We start from the raw sequence: 6,070 nt of genomic DNA on the forward strand, positions 1-6,070 counted from the left end.
TGGGAGGGAGAGAAAATGGACGAAGACGCCACAGGACACCTAACTTCTTGGAAGCTGATTTAGCAAGAGTAGAGATGTGAAATTTCCAGTTTAGATTTTTAGTGAAGGATAGACCGAGTGTGTTTAATGTAGAGGAGAGGGAAGTTGAGTGTTATTGAAGAAGAGAGGATAGTTGTCTGGAAGGTTATGTCGAGTAGATAGTTGTAGAAATTGAGTTTTTGAGGCATTGAACAAAACCAGGTTTTCTCTGCCCCAATCAGAAACAAGTGAAAGATCAGAAGTTAGGCGTCCTATAGCATCTCGCCTTGAGTCATTTAATTGTTGTTGGGTTGGGCGTCTGTTGAACGCTGTTGAATAATGCAAGGTGGTATCATCAGCATAGGAGTGGATAGGGCATTGAGTCAGATTTAGGAGATCATTGATGAATAATAGAAAGAGAGTGGGTGATAGGACAGAACCCTGTGGAACACCACACACGCACTCACGCGCGCGCACACACACACACACACACACACACACACACACACACACACACACACACACACACACACAGATAAATACATATCACACCTCAGCACGTTACACAGCCGTCCTTCCACACGCTGTATGTCAGTGTTGGGGCGGGCGTTAATGCAAACAAAGCAATCGTCTTGCCCTCCTCACATACAGTACTCGTACTACTGGCTTGAGAGAGAGAGAGAGAGAGAGAGAGAGAGAGAGAGAGAGAGAGAGCCAGCATTCAAATCCTAGTCCAGGGTTTCGGGAATACTCCCGGTTCTTTCTATAGCAAGTCTGGGTCTGATGAATCTTTTTAGGCAACTGAAGAATTTTGGAGTCCTGCTCTCACATCTTGAGATACCATTAAGTGTCATGTGACGATGAACACCCATGCACAAGCTACTTCGTTCACAACTATATTGCTACACACACACACACACACACACACTACGCGAGGAGAGGTGAAAAAGACTGAACATTCTAGGCGTTCACCAAGCAACAAATGTCTCCGCAGAAACCGCCTCGAGTGGACAGCGGGCAACCCCCGCCGCTTCCCTCCGGAAAAGTGTGACCGTCTAAGGAAAACAGGCAGACTGGTTCTTGTGACAATCACTTTATAAAATTGGACACTTATTATTATTACTATTATTATTATTATTATCAGTACTAATTCTACATATGTAAATATTAGTATGTCATTGTAGAAACTAAAAACTAACACTCAACTCATTGTAAATTGTATATACTAACTGTAAAAATACTGTTCCCACTCCCTATATCACGACAGTACGGGTGGTTTTCCCCCGGGTACTCCGGTTTCCACCCAGCCTCCCAACGGCCCTTCTCAACAAAAACACTGTACCTCATTACTTAACGGCTGCAGGCCGGACAGCCCGGCCTTTCTCCTACTGTCCCTCTATTTTTCAACTTTTCTCTTCAGGTGTGACCTTCACGAAGGACATACCATCTCCCCCCCTTTCATTGTATATATTTGCTTTCTTAATAAACTAAAATAAACTAAACTAGGCACGCTTAATGTCTTTAAGTTGATGAAACGAAAATAAATTCATAAATAGATATGGAAATATCATCTATTCCTATTTTCCCTACTGATGAACATTACTGAACACAACCACACACTCACAGGCTCCAGGGCACACCGGCACACACACGTTCTAATCTTACCTTCCACAATCCAAGCGGTTCTGACCTGGTGTTATGTTGCCAGTTACATTTATAGAGGTGCTTGTGTAACACTGCAGTTGCCGGCGACCACAACATTCGTGTAGGCTTCCGCATTTTTCTCTTTACGTAAGTATGCAAGATGGCAGATGGGGGCAATGTGCTGAGATGAGTTGGCCTAAATATTTAATTTCTAAGCACAGGATACCACGTGCTGGAGAGCTGGCTTTCCGCAACTTCCCTGATGTTCTTTGAAACTTAAGCTACCTTTGAGTGTATACGCACAAACTAACAAACAAACAAGGAAACACACACACACACACACACACACACACACACACACACACACACACACACACACACACACAAAGAAAAGAAAAAGTTACTCTATAGCAAGGAAGTGCTCTTTACTTTTCCTTCCTCTCCCCAACAAACATCTACTTTGTACGTAATCACGGTATCGTGTGTGTGTGTGTGTGTGTGTGTGAGAGAGAGAGAGAGAGAGAGAGAGAGAGAGAGAGAGAGAGAGAGAGAGAGAGAGAGAGAGAGAGAGAGAGAGAGAGAGAGAGAGAGAGAGAGAGAGAGAGAGCATTGTTATTCAAGATAGCACGTAGAACACAAGTGTATAGCGGAAGAAGGGCGTGCACGTTACTGTGGTCGCTGGATCGTGGAACTTCCTGTACCGTAGCCTTGACGTTGAACAAAAAGGAGAGGTGAGGATAAAAAAAAAAATGTACTTTCCTAGAGGTCACTTTTCCTTTTTGCTTAGAAAGAAACACTACCACACGCACGACGAAACAATGTCTGCTCCTTTGCTATGATTTGTCCATGGGTTGCACAAACTACAGTGACGAAACAAGGAAGGGTAATTAAGAGCTCAGTAAAACCTGCAGGATGTACGACAAGAACTGCTTCATCATCCTGACAGTCTCCTGCACCTGGCATCCCTTCACATTCCGCAGCATATGGTGAGAAAATTCAACTCCATGACGGATCACGAAGCCGATTTACGCATATTTTTTCCATATTAAAACAACTCACAAAACAAAACAGCAAGAAAAATAAAAAAGAGGAATAAGGTAAGTCAGAAAATTTTTATAAGTATTCCACGCACACACACACACACACACACACACACACACACACACACACACACACATTTTTTCCCACACTAAACTCACACGCAACAACAAAAGAGAAGAGGAATGAGGCAAATTAGAAAAAAAAAAAAAAAAAATCCACAAGTTTTTTCACACACACACACGCCCTACATATAACGTTCCTTTTTTTTTACCTATGACAGCACAACACACTAAATAACAAGACAATGGCGTTCAAATATACGGAAAATGGTTTCAATTGAGTAGAAATTCCAGCTTTTATCAAGTCATGCACCAAAAATAAGGGATAAAAAAAGAAATGGAGGTGGATATTCTGGAAGTCTTCGGTAAGGATGACACAACAATCATCTGCATGAAGCTTGAAAATAAAATAGTAATGAAAATCTCACAAGGTGGCAAAGTGTTCATCGAAATTCGTATTGCTAGAAAATTTTGGGAGCAGTAGTGAAAGTCATCGTACATTACTATACTTAAAAAATAATGGTGGTGGTGGTGGTGGTGGTGGTGGTGGCGATGATGATGATGATGATGTTGATGATGATTATAACGATGTATCATATTAACAATAAAAGTATTGAGTGGTAGGAAACGCGACACCAACACAATAATAATAATAATAATAATAATAATAATAAATGACAACAATAGTGATAATAATAATAATAATAATAATAATAATAATAATAATAATAATAATAATAATAATAATGATAACAATGATAATGATAAAAAAAAAAAATAATAATAATAGCAATAGCAATAATACGAATAAGAACGAACCAATGAAGAAAAGATTACAGTGACCTAAAGAAGTGTGTGATTTCTTCCAGAGTTGACTGTTTGCTGAAAAAAAAAAATCAATAAATCAATAAATCAAAATGCAGTAGAATGTTCCTTTAGCTTGTACATTTTATTCAACCACGACTAATTTTATTCAGCAATTGTTCTCCCATGACTCCATTTATTCACGCACAACAAAAGTACACCATAGAAGCAGCCACATGTATGAAAGCACAGAAGATTATATAGATAGAAGTGATGTTATGGTAAACGGTGAACGATTTTCTGATTTACTGCCGCCTCAGCTTCTGGCGACCACAGAAGTGAATGCTAAAAAGTACTTAACCCCTTCACTACCATGACGCGTTTTCGTATTAATTCTGGTTACTATTTGGTGATTCTATACAGCTTCATAAACTCATGTGGATGGTTAGAATAGTAAAGACTGTTCCCATTAATCTTTTGACCTCCATAGACCCTTCCCAATATTGATAAAATGGTCTAATCGTACACAAATCTCAAAGTAAAAATGTGTCTCAGTACTGAAGGGGTTAAAGCAAGGAATAACTTACCACACTGGGACTTGTAAGATATCCATGTGGTATGAGAGGAGGTAATCAGACACGCAGTCGAATTCCAGGGCGTAATGTAGATAAGAGTAGTCGCATTCAGAATGTTGGGCTGGATATGAGCTGTACTGTATATCGCAGGGATAGGATAGAAAGCAAAGACACGCTGATAGTTTGGTGAAATATGTTAAGCTGATTATAAAAAAAAGGAAAAATCATGGGAAACTTTAGATGACTTAGGCAATAAATGGAGTATAGCATTTGTTTACTCTCTCTCTCTCTCTCTCTCTCTCTCTGATATGAAGGGATAAATACGCTGATGAGTTACCACTGCTGTTTGATTACAAAACAAACAAATACACTTATGAAAATTTAATTAGGAATCGCACACAACTAATGGGTTCAAATTTCTGTTATAACGTTTGTGAAAAGCTTGAAAAAAAGATCTTCAGAAGAGAGCGCAATATGAATTTTCCTCCTCGGTAAAAAAAAAAAAAAAAAAAAATCCCCTCCTTTAGTAAGAACAAACTTATCATGATCATTTTTTGTTATCATTACCAAACCTTCTCTCTCTCGACATTTTTCCTTCTTATCTTGAAAGCTTATTAGCAAGTGGAGACAATTAACGTGCCTTACATTTTTAGATGAACACTAAACTGTTGCATATTCTTACACGCATTGAGACAATCTAAGTGGTCATCCACAACACCTTAATGGGTAAAATGCTGCTTTCCCTTTCACTATCAAGGCAGCCATACCTAATGAATATCTAAAATCAAATACGTGTATCTGAAGCCATCCATGTCACTGTTAGAGGAGGAAAACTTTCACAGTGAACATTCTTTTATGTGATTTGTAAATCCTCATTCAAATCAAAGAAAAGATAAAAGTTTCAAAGTGACACGTGACGACAGTATTAACAACAACAATAGTAATCATAGCAATGAGGACGACGACCACGACAGTTGTATCTCGACCTACACAACTTCTGTTACTAAAATACAAGTGTTACCCCAAAATGTGTGTGCTTCAAGTGAAAGAAAGTGGTGTTTTCAGGGAAGACTTTTATTTTTGAGTGAGTACGTTCTCTCTCTCTCTCTCTCTCTCTCTCTCTCAGCAAGTGATTGCCAAAAGAAAGTAGATAATCTTGGCATTGGCGCATTCAATATCCAGGAAAACAAACTGACAAAGGGATTATTAACGTTCCTGTTCTGACACTGCACCAAAATAGAAAAAAAAGATAACAATACTATTGTATAATGTTATTGGAAAGTGGTGAAGGGATACACTGAATAGTTTCGCTTAAAGCTTCTTCAGAGGAAATAATGATTCGCAAGCTGCTGCTTCTTGTCACCTCCTCACGGGAGGTGAGGCGGGCCTTTACCCCATGACGGGCGGCCCACAAGTGAATTGTTATTGAATAAAGATAGTGATTTCTTTTATTTGAAAGGTGACGTAGTCACATTGTGAGCGCCAGATACACCTCACCGCTAAAGGGGCAGTAGACACTTGCCGAAACTATAATTACCCCCAGTGGAGTCTAACAGCACTGGTTCAGAGGGTACTGTGAACTTTCATTAAAGCCAACTGTGACCCCACTGAATGTTTCTCTTTGTGTCTCACAACACAAGGGGACAGTCACAGCCTGGCCTCTAAGGACTAGCTCTCCTCCTTCACACAAAACTACATCTACTAGCTACATATACTGTACATTCTTCACGCAATAAAAAAAAAACGATGACTCCTATTATTATCCTGGGAGTCTCTTTCCGACTATTATCTATTCAGTTTGCTCAGGGACCGGCGCCTCATTGGGCGTTCTATTTTATTACAATTTTTGTTGCCCTTGGCTGCATTTGCCTCTTACACACACACAAAAAAAAAAAAAAAAAAAAGACTGGAAGGATTCAAAGGAGCATA

This window comes from Portunus trituberculatus, unplaced genomic scaffold, assembly GCF_017591435.1.
Source record: "Portunus trituberculatus isolate SZX2019 unplaced genomic scaffold, ASM1759143v1 PGA_scaffold_453__1_contigs__length_265712, whole genome shotgun sequence".
Classification (NCBI taxonomy): Eukaryota; Metazoa; Arthropoda; class Malacostraca; order Decapoda; family Portunidae; genus Portunus; species Portunus trituberculatus.